Source organism: Myripristis murdjan, chromosome 22 (genome assembly GCF_902150065.1).
Source record: "Myripristis murdjan chromosome 22, fMyrMur1.1, whole genome shotgun sequence".
Lineage (NCBI taxonomy): Eukaryota > Metazoa > Chordata > Actinopteri > Holocentriformes > Holocentridae > Myripristis > Myripristis murdjan.
Window position 1 is genome coordinate 1,503,197 of NC_044001.1, and position 11,812 is coordinate 1,515,008.

At 43.0% G+C, this 11,812-nt stretch overlaps 1 pseudogene; it reads left to right on the plus strand.

Moving 5' to 3' along the window:
• The first annotated feature begins 4,759 nt into the window (after positions 1 to 4,759).
• LOC115354439 (E3 ubiquitin-protein ligase TRIM39-like) lies at positions 4,760 to 6,301 on the plus strand (annotated as a pseudogene).
• The last annotated feature ends 5,511 nt before the right edge of the window (positions 6,302 to 11,812 follow it).

The window sequence follows — 11,812 nt, forward strand, 5'->3', positions numbered from 1 at the left end:
CGGGTTCCTGTCACAGTTCCCCGAGCCGGACCGGCTGTCCCAGTCCATGTCACAGTTCCCCGAGCCCGACTGGCTGTCCCGGCCCCAGTCCATGTCACAGTTCCCCGAGCCCGACTGGCTGCCCAGACCCCAGTCCCTGTCCAAGTTCCTGGAGTGGACGTTGCCGCTGCCCGGCGGCCTGGAGTGGACGTCGCCGCTGCCCGGCGGTCCCGAGTCCACGTCGCCGCTGCCGCTGCCCGGCGGTCCCGAGTCCACGTCGCCGCTGCCGCTGCCCGGCGGTCCCGAGTCCACGTCGCCGCTGCCCGGCAGTCCCGAGTCCATGTTGCCGCTGTCCGGCGGTCCAGAGTTCACCCTGCTGCCTCTGCTGCCTGGCGGTCCCAAGTCTGCACTGCAGGACGTTATGGTCGCTCTGCAGTGTGGTCCCACCCACACTGCAGCCATCTAGGGTGGGTCCGCCTTAACCGCCAGCACTCTGGCCGTCCGCCAGAGCGTCGTCCCGTCCATGGTTCCCTGCGCCCTGGCCGTCCGCCAGAGCACCGCCTCGTCCACGGTTCCCTGCGCACTGGTCGTCCGCCAGAGCACCGCCTCGTCCACGGTTCCCTGCGCCCTGGTCGTCCGCCAGAGCTCCGCCTCGCCCACGGTTCCCAGCACCCTGGCCGCCTGCCAGCGCACCGTCTTGTCCATAGACTTCTGCCCTGGAAATCTTTGTTTGTTTTGTTCCCTTTGTCCTGTGCGAGTTCGTCCTGCTTCGTCTTGTTTGGTCCTGCTTTGTCTTGCTTTGTCAAGTGTTTGTCCATGCTTCATGCTCCATGTCACGCCAAGTCAAGTCAAGTCTTGTCAGGTTATGTATTTCCTTTGTTACTTTGTTTGGTCATAGTTTTGTTCTCAAGTTTCTTTGATACTTTGTCTTGCCTTTGTTTGTATTCCTCTTTAAGAGTGATTTTGGTTACTACTTTGTTATAGTGAATTTCAGTTGTTACTTTGTATTGATATTTAAGTTGTTACTTTTCCTTGTTGTTAAATTTCTTTAGTTGAACTCCTGAGTCGTGCGTTTGGGTTCATTCCTTGTAGTCATAGTCACGACAATAACAGTCAATTAAAAAGTTACTATATATATAGTAACCTTTTAATTCACTGTTTAAATGTCTCTTCTGGCATTTATTCCTTATATTCCTTATTAGCATATATCAAATCAGATAATGTGTGATATGCATGTGTAAACAGAATAATTCAAAGAACTTGTAATTGACTTTTTTTCTTGTCTTTGTGTGTGTAATCAACTTGTGAATTTTTATAGTGATATCTGAAAGTAAAATTTGGAACCTCTTTCCCCTGTGTGTTAAACAGTGTTTTTTGTTAATATGTGGTCATAAATAGGTGATTTTCAAAACTTTCCACCAATGGGATTTCTTGGGACTTTTTTTCCCTCACTCAGGACAAACTGAGGATACAAAATCAGTTGAGTTTTCTTCTCTTGCAATTTGTCCAAGGTTTTTTCATAAAATGACTGGACTATTTAGCCTTTACCTCTTTATTCCACACCCGGTGTTGTGTTTTATTCCATCATGCTGTTTAATGGTCTTTTTTAATGTGTTTTTAATGTTCTTTTTTAAATTGTGAAGCACTTTGAGCTGCAATTCTTGTATGAAAGGTGCTATACAAATAAAGTTTTATTATTATTATTCTTATTCTTCTTATTATTATTCGGTCACAGTATGGACTGGCTCTATTGTGTTGGCTTGCCTCGGGTCACTAGAGGGCGCTGTGTCCCTGCTGGTGTGGCTGCTGCAGATGAACAGAAGTCACTGGACAAGCTGTAAAAATAACTATTCTTTATTGAAAAGCAAAACAGGTAATAAATAGAGAAAGTACAGAATCGTCACTGAACAGCCGAGTGCGGTTCCCACAGAGACAGAACATCTGGTCTTTATTTATCCCACAGTTCACAGCATCACACATGACGTACAGAACAACTACACGTATACATTCAAAGCTGTCAGTGGCATTTGCTCCATACCTCATACCCAGTTCAGTTCAATTGTTATTCAGCAATCTAATAGCTGAAGGAACGAAGGAGTTGGAATATCGATTAGTTTTCCTCAAGGGGGCTTAATAGCGCCGCCCTGACAGCAGCAACACAAACTGGCCCCAAAGAATGTGATCAGAGTGATCAATGAGCACGTCTACATGCACACCATTCCTGTATTATTCGGAATATCTGCAAAATCCTGGTTGCACACAAGTCATGTAAACACATAACGAACCCGGTTAAGGTCATATTCCGGTTGGAGAAAATTCCGAATCAGACCTCAATTCAATTCAATTTTATTTATTTGTATAGCCCAGGATCACAAATTACAAATTCGTCTCAAAGGGCTTTACAGAAAAAATACAACATCCTCTGTCCTTAGACCCTCACATCGGATGAGGAACAACTCCCTAAAAAAAACCCTTTAACAGGGAGAAAAATAGGAAGAAACCTCAGGGGAGCAACAGAGGAGGGATCCCTCCCCAGGACGGACAGACGTGCAATAGATGTTGTAAACACAGAACACAAACAATAAAAGATATATATGTGTAAGTGTAACAACAGTTGGCCGATGAGGGACAAGGACACCAAGGGCAACCAGATACACCGGAGCAGCCAGGGACCCGAGCCACACAACCACCAACTTCATGAAGACCTGAGTGAATGATAGACAAAGCATGCACTCGGACAAACACACATCAACCATTCACACACACTCACACAGAGACAAAGGTGCAACATTAATTGTCTGCAGAAGACAGATAGAAAACTAGCTCCGTGAGAGCAATAATCTCATCGGCAGATGAGTGCTTGGGTTACTTCACTGAGACCGAGAACCAGCCCACCGTACCACTAACTGTTCAACCATAAGTTAGGCTAAAGAGATGAGTTTTTAATCTAGATTTAAAAGAATCAACAGATTCAGATTACTTAACAGCAGCAAGGAGGCTATTCCACAGCAGCGGGGCACGATAGGAAAAGGCCAGGCCACCTGCTGACTTCTTCTTAATTCTAGGTAAGCAAAGCAGCCCCGCATTTTGAGAGCGGAGAGCCCGTGAAGGAATATAAGGATAAGGACCTCTTGTTCCAACCGGAATATTGTGCCATGTAAACGCCTCAATCGGAAAATACCCTGTACCAGAATATTCAGTCACGTCTGCGCATGCTCGATTCGCAAGGAATCCTGGGGCGTCCTTGTTGCTATGGTTGCTGCAAGCGGGGAGAACGACATGGCGAACAGCATGGTGAGAAGCAGATACTTAGGAAGGCCAATGTCATTCGGTCTGACAGCTCCCACCCCTTTACATTGGGAGTTTCAATTGTTGCCCTCTGGGTCCCGGCTCAGATTTCCTCATGTCAAGAGCAACAGATATAAGTACTCCCTCACTCCTACAGCCATTTCACTTTTGAATGCAGATCTGGGGAGGAGTCGTACTTGACTTATATTCTGTGGCTATTCACTTGGCTCATCTGCTGCTGACTATGATTTTGATGACTATGGTTATTCATCCTTATTTTTAAATGATATGATGACAGTGCTGCTGTTGTTATTGATGGTATTGCTGTTGATGATGATGATGATGATGATGTTCATACTGACTTTATGCACTTTTCCAACTCTGTGTAGGCTGTTTTAGATACTAGGCTACTTCCTATGCACTTGGCATATTCTTTTTATTATTGGCTATATCCCAGTGTCTACTGTTGCTTCGGCACACCCCACCCCCCACCCCCATCCACCTTGTTTGTATGTACCTGTGTGTTTCTGTTTATTGACATAGTCAATAATACTCGCTTTCCTGACCACCTGCCTCTTCCACACTGAGGTCAAGTCACACAACTGGACTCTCATGATCCTGGAGCAAACCTTCACAATACTGTGCAAGCTGTTCTTGTCGTTTTGGGACAATCCATTGAACCAGCATATAAAATAAAGCATTTCAGAGTCATTGGATGTAAAGGGAACCGTTTTAAATTTTCTTTTATCCCTGACTCTACCTTGCTACTGGACAAAAAAAAGTAGTAGTCTTGTAGCAGTTTACACTCCCAGCGATGGATCTCCTGTTTTTAGCCAATCCTTAATATTATATTTTTTATCCCGGGTACTTGAAAAGATCTACTTATCCTTGGGTATGATCACTCTCTGCAGCTGTATTCATTTATTTGTGGTTATTGCCCATACTTTAGTCAGTGTTTTTATGTTTTTTATGTATGTACGTATGTATGCATGTATGTATGTATGTATGTGTATGTGTATGTATGTTCTATGTATCTTTTATATGCACTGCTGCACTTCATGCCTAAGACAAATTTCCCTAATGGGACAATAACGTATATCTTATTTCATCTTATTTTTTTTTTCAGGTTTGTGAGACATTAGTGTAATGATCAGAATCAAGAAGGACCAATACTTAGAGAAACAAACCTCAAACCAAAATCAAACTCTATTGGGCTGATCAGGCTACAATACCCTGTGAGAAACAAGAGAGAAAAGCTGTGGGATGAAACTCATTCCTCATTGATTACAGTAAACAGGTGAGCATTTACAAGAAATGCCCTGACAAAGCTCCGCTCACCCTCTGATACACCTGACAAACCAGAAAACCAGCTGTCATTTTTGCACTGCTCACTAAGGAGACACACACACAACTTCCACCACTGAGGGGGGAACTACAGGAGGAATACTGGGAAGACTGAAACTGTTTCTGACTGCTCACTGAATACGAATTTTAGAAAAGTCACAACTCAAAGTTACATTAACTGTCGGGGAACTTTCCTGAGCAGGGAGTGGCACCACGACTGACTGACTGGCAACCTGTTTGAACTTCGTGGTGAGTTTTTCCTCTTCACTCAGAGACAAAATGGCTTCCAGATTAGAGGAGGATCTCTGCTGTCCTGTCTGCCATGAAATCTTTAAAGATCCTGTCACCCTGTCATGCTCCCACAGCTTCTGTAGAGCCTGTCTGCAGAGCTGGTGGATAAGGAAACCAGCACGTGCATGTCCAGTTTGTAGGAAAATATATTTAAATCATAACCTACCTCGTGACTCATGGTTGAGGGCTCGGTGTGAGGCCTTTTTACTGGAGAGAGATCAGGGAACCTCAGCAGAGTCGGAGCTAATCTGCAGTCTGCACTCTGAGAAACTCAGGCTCTTCTGTCTGGACCATCAGCAGCCAGTGTGTCTCGTCTGTTGAGATTCAAAGAAACACACCGACCACAAGTTCAGACCCATCGACGAAGCTGCTCAGGATCACAGAGAAGAACTTCAGAAATCACTGAAGCCCATACAGGAGAAACTGAAGGTCTTTATCAAAGTTAAAAGAAACTGTGATCCAACAGTAGAGCACATTAAGGTCCAGGCCCGACGCACAGAGAGGCAGATTAAGGAGGAGTTTAAGAAGCTTCACCAGTTTCTCCAAGAGGAAGAGGAGGCCAGGATCGGCGCTCTGAGGGAGGAAGAGTCGGACGATGAAGGAGAAGACGGAGGGTCTGAGCAGAGAGATAGCAGCCCTTTCAGACACAATCAGAGCCATAGAGAAGGAGCTGAGAGCTGAAGACATCTCATTCCTGCACAACTACAAGGCTACAGTGGAGAGAGCCCAGCGCCCCCTGCTGGAGGATCCACAGCTGCTCTCAGGAGCTCTGATAGATGAGGCCAAACACCTGGGCAACCTGAGCTTCACCGTCTGGGACAAGATGAAGGAGGTGGTCTCCTACACTCCTGTGGTTTTGAACCCCAACACTGCACATCCAGAACTCTTCCTGTCTGAAGATCTGACCAGTGTGAGACGAGGAGAGGAGCAGGAACTTCCTGCTAATCCAGAGCGATTTGACCACTACCCCGCTGTCCTGGGATCTGAGGGCTTCAAGTCAGGGACTCACAGCTGGGATGTTGAGGTTGGAGACAGTAAACACTGGGAACTTGGTGTGACAGAAGCATCTGTCCAGAGGAAGGGACGCATACAATCTGGATTATGGAGAATATTGTTCTATAAAGGTAAATACTCAGCACGCTCCCTACCAGGTCCAGACATTGATCTTCGAGTTCAGAAGAAGCTCCAGAGGATCAGAGTTCTTCTGGACTGGAACAGAGGACAGCTGACATTCTCTGATCCTGATACTAACACACACATACACACCTTCACACACACTTTCACTGACAGGCTGTTCCCAATCATTACCACCACAGAAACACTCCCACTGAAGATTTTACCAGTGAAGGTCTCTGTGACAGCAGAACAGCACCACTAGGAAACACACACAAATGTCAAAGTACTACAAATTAATATATTTAAACTGCATTTTAAATTTTCTTTTACCTATTTTTTTTTTTTAGCTTTTTATTTTTTTTTCTGTCACCAAATATCTTGTGTTGTGTGTATTTTGAATCTTTTAATCTTACGCCTTGCTGCATTTATGAGTGCCAAACTCAATTTCGTTGGAAAAATTACAATGGCAATAAATTTCTTTATGTCTTTATGTCCTTAACAATATAAAACAACCAATAGGGGGAAATGCATCAGCACTGATCTATACTAACAACATTCAGATTAAACAAATGATCATCATCATTTTTCTTTAGCTCAAAGCTCTAATTTGTTCAAGTGAATTCTCCCAGAGGTTTTCAAACATTTTCATGTCCTGGACCCCAAAACTGACTTTCAATAAACCAAAGACCCCCAACTGACATGATTCTGAGGACTGCTGGAAGACCCTGGAGGGTCTGCGGTCCCCACTTTGAAAACCACTGAGTTGGACTCCAGGTAAAAATGGAGTCTGTCTTATTTGATGATGTGAAGAGTTCAGTTGATTCTGTTGTTTTTATTCTGGGTTCTTAGAGTTTCTCTCCACTGGAACTCCAGTTTGATCATTTCAGCTCCAGCAGATCAAATTTGTGCTGAGTAAGGCCCATTTGTTGTTGTTCCACTTTCAGTTCAGCCTCACTTTGACTACACCTGTACTACATGATGCAGTAGCGCCCCCAAGTGGATTAAACCTGAACTTCACACAGCTCAAACTGAACTAGTCAGGGTGGTGTTGAGCCTTTGCCACATGACTTCCGCTGGTTCTTCCCACTTAAAGGAATTCAAATGGCTGACGGTAGAAAACAGGGTACAGCAGCTGAAAGTGACACCAACACATCAGATCTTGGAAGGGAACGGGCCGAGGGATCTGAAGAATTATTTGCTGCTGGTTAGGGACTCACATGGCTGTTGGACTCCAGGCAGGGCCACAGACATTGTGCCGTGGAGATTTAAGACGTGTTCTGGCCAAAACAGCTTTCTGTCCATGGCAGCAGTAGAGTGGAATAGACCTCCAGTAGAACCCAAATCAAGTCCGTCTTGTCAAATGTGCTGATTTCAACGTGCATGTGGGGAACGGTCAAGTCATTCAGCAAAATGAGAGAATGACTTGGACATGTATGTGGGTGGATTTATGTAGGGGTGTGTGTGTGTGTGTGAGGATGTGTGTATGAGTGTGTGTGTTGGTTGTGTCTGATGAAGTGGCCACACTCACAGATGGGAGTGGCTGTTTTTTTAATTTGTGTGTGTGTGTGTCTGTGTGTGTGCCTGCTGAGGTGATCTGCTAGGTGTGTGTGTACATATACATATGGATGTTATAGGTGCTTTTCTTTGTCATTGTCATGTATAAGGGTGGACGTGATTTTAACACACGTTTTGTTTTTTAAGGATGTATTGACTGTTCTTATAGACGATGTGTATGAGGTACATATGATAGTGTTTCCTCGTTTCCAGTTCATGTTGATATTATTGACAATTGCTTTAATGCGTGTGATTGGATGGGGGGAGGGAAGTTCTTGTGTTTGTGTGTGTGTGTGGTGGTGTTGGTGGTGGGGGATGGTGGAGGGATTTCTGTGTGAAGCACTTTGTGTTGCATTTTCTTTGTATGAAAAGTGCTATTCAAATTAAATCTGATTGATTGATTGATTGATTGATTGATTGATTGAAGAGTGTATTCATTGTTAATGTATTGAAGTATTGTGTTGTAAAATTATTGTTTTATCTTCAACATTTTCAATCAATTTGTTGCAGGGATTGGCATTTGATATACATGTAGCTTTTTTGATGTCAAATAAATCAAATCAAATCAAATCAAATGAAAATCTTGACTGACTCTGATATTTGCAGCAACATCACCAGACTCAGCTGAACACTTCATGTCCAAAAGGCTATATATCCATTTGAGAGAAGAAATCAGAACCTCATAGTTTGTCCTTCAACATCTTCAACATGCAGACCATCCTGGACCTCAGTGATCTACTGTCCTTCAAAAAATCAAAAACAGGTTGGAGGTTGGGGGGCAGAAACTGGAGAGGGGTGCAGGCAGGAAAGGCACCTAACTTGACTTCTGCTGGGACATGAAATGAAAATTATCTGTTAAATTTATTTGATTTTATCTCTTCCTTGCCCCTAATGCTCGAAACTGTGTTGCTTGGCCTAAATAGCAGAATCCCTGATAAATCTTCTGATCAAGTCCTAGATTTCCCTGCCGTCTGTACTCACTCAGGGTTTAGGCCGATGCATAGCTCCATATCTGCAACTTCCCTGGTTTCAGATGATATTGCTCCAGCCCTGGAGAGAGAAACGTCTTGTCAGTCTGCTCTCAGTCCAGGTTTTGACTGCACATTCTCTCTGTTAGAACTGGACACAGGACATTATAAATTTCTTCCTGTGCACCGTGTGGATGGAACAAATGGCCAAAGGCTTTAAAACTGGACTCCGTGCCACGACTACAGCTGTTCAAAAGCCTCATGACTGATCGTGTTTATTTGACGATGACTGCTTTTGATCTCATTGTACTTCGTTTAAATGTTTTACCCTTGTACTTTTATCCTTTTATTTATTGATTTTTGTATTTAAAGTATTTCATTACATTGTGCCTATTTATTCCTTGTTGTTTTTATTCATAGCATGTTTACTAGTTTGTCCTTTAACTTATCCATTCACACACTGTTGATTGTTTACGTCTCAACACCATTGTAAATTAGGCTAAAATATTAATAATACTTTCCTGAGCATGTGTCATATGTGGTAAATAATGCAATTTTTAAAGTTTCTTTTAAGCATGTTAAGGTACATATTCCTATAATTCGCTCTCATTAAACCCAAATCAAACTCTGAAGAGAGATCTAGTCCCGTGCTTCTTTTTTGCATCTTGATGTCACCCCTGCTGCACAGTTCCCTTTAATGAGATCCTTCCTCTGATCCACGAGTTGTGCAAGTAGGAGCAGCTGTTCCTGTGTCCAGTTTGGGCTTCGCTTTCTTTTGGAGGGCACAGCTTCAAATGTTTTATCAGCCATGGTCACTGTAGTATCTAGATGATACTTGAAAAGCTGTTTATATACGGTGCATTCATAAAGTATTCAGACCGCCTTCACTTTTTTCACTTTTGTTATGTTGGAGCCTGATGCTACAATCATTTAAATTCATTTTTTTCTCAATGATAATGTCATTATGTCATTATGGGGTACTGAGTGTAGACTTTCTGAATGCGCTGTACATATTTTCTAATTGATTAACAAGATACAGATGCATATGGGACTACTGACAGTTAACTAAAGATGTGCTTGATTGGTCATTATATTATTTTTTGTTTCATATTGAGTCTGAGGATACATTTTTTATTTTCAGATCTTTATTTAAATGTGCCAAGAGCATCATAACACCTCTTCCTGCAGTATTTCTATGATCAGATCACTCACCCAGACCCTTTTCCCATCAACCAATCACTGCAGACATACCAAGTCAACTTGTTCCTGAAATGTGACATCATCCATAGCAATGGGGGTCGGCCCCGCCCCTTTCCCTGAGCTGAGGAGTTTCCTAAGTTCCTCAGTAAAAGTTGGTCTCAGCAGCTTTGTGAATATCTCTTAAGAGGAAACACTTAGTTAGGAAGTGTTAGTGACATTTAAGGGAACTCTTAGTGGTAAGATGTTTTGTGAATATGGGCCCTGATGTTCAATTATCATTTTGATAATTATAAATATAGTATTTTTTGTGATTTCTTTTTATTTTTGCAAATTTTCTGCTCGTGTTCGTTGTTTTTCTAATTCTTGGTTAATGTTCATCAATTTTTTCTTTTTCTTTTTAATGTGTTTGCTATTTTTTTTCCCCAAAGCAATTTTATTCGATTTCTTTGCAAGCATTGACCTGAAAGTTAAAAACGACAACGAAACCCACTTTGCAAACCGCTGAGTTAGTCTCCAGGTGGAACTTGAGCCCGTCTCATTGGATCATCTGAAGACTTCAGCTGATTCTGTTGTTTTTATTATTTGTACGTCATTATTCATACTTATGCTGAAATTTCCCTACAGATTCAGTCATTCTAGCATTTCAGCTGTCAGCTACATTATGTTTTTTACCCAATTTTGCTCCTTTACATTTCATTTGTTACGCATCTTCTTTCTGTCTGAGTTATATCTCTTGTTTTCTAACACACGTTTCAATTAAAGCAGATGGACTGAAACCTTCATTGTCCTGGTAGTTACTTGAAAACAGCCCTTCATGCACCACAGTGTTACTGGGTACAACGCATGAAACACACACACACATTAATTAGTGCAATCCCATTTAGCAGTATTCACCTGAGAGACGAGCTCCAGTGTTTTACAGGCTGACAACACAAACGTGTTTTCTAGTGCTGGTCAACACAAAAAATGAAGTTTTCTCCCCTATTACAGGAAGTCCCACGCAACAGTAAGCAAAATCATCGCTGCAGGGGATTTAACACTGGAACTCATGTTCCACAATGCAGCCAGACATGCGACTGAGATCCAAACCACATCTGGATCTGCTCTGAAATGTGATTGCCGTCAGATTTCTACCGATGTGTCTCAGTCCGGACGCTCAAATCGGACTTCAGTCTGTCCGTCACGTTACTCGGACAGATCAGATTTCTGAAAGCTTTCAAATAAAAAGTGAGGACAAATCCGGTTTGCCCAGTCTGAACGAGACCTGGACAGGCGGAGGTTATTTCATAAAAACAGGATTGGAGAGCCAGATAATGAGGACGAGAGCGGCTTCATCCACACTGCAGGGTTAAACTGGATTTATTTCTCACAATCAGATCTTCAAGACGGCCTCTGCTCAGCCGCTCAGCCGCTCCTCCCTCACTCTGGATCTGATGTCCTGTGTGAGTGACGTGACGGACGGTTTGAAGTTTGCAATCCGATTTGAGCGTCCGGACTGAGACATCATCTGTAGAAATCTGACTTGAATCACACTTCAAATCACCTCCAAATGTGCTTTGGATCTAATTTCACATCTTATTTTTTTGCTGTCCAGACTTTCTAAATATCAATGTGGATACGACAAAAACAGATTTAGACTGGCGGTCTGAACGAGGCCAGGGAGACGCTGCTGTATCCCGGTGATGTCCGTCTGTGAAGCAACAACTTCTACAGCTTCAGGATTACCATAAAACTTCACAACATGTTACACAACATTACGTGACATTTCAAAGTTCTTTGGCTTACTTGCTAACCCTGTTTTCTGGAATACTCCTCGGTGTTGGAATTAACCTGCGGAAAACTCGAGAGCACGCAGAACAACAGGGACAGAACTAAAGAACATAATGTAAAACCACGGCTGTCTTCAAAACAGAGACAACGCAGCATGAAAGGCCGGCGGTGAATACACACTCAGATAAATTTACAGAAAAACAAAATGCTGTAGGTTAGTGAAATATCCCTTTAATGATTTGGAGCAATATAACAGCATTAAGCATCATGTTGGCTCCCGGAGACACAACTCACTCACAAAA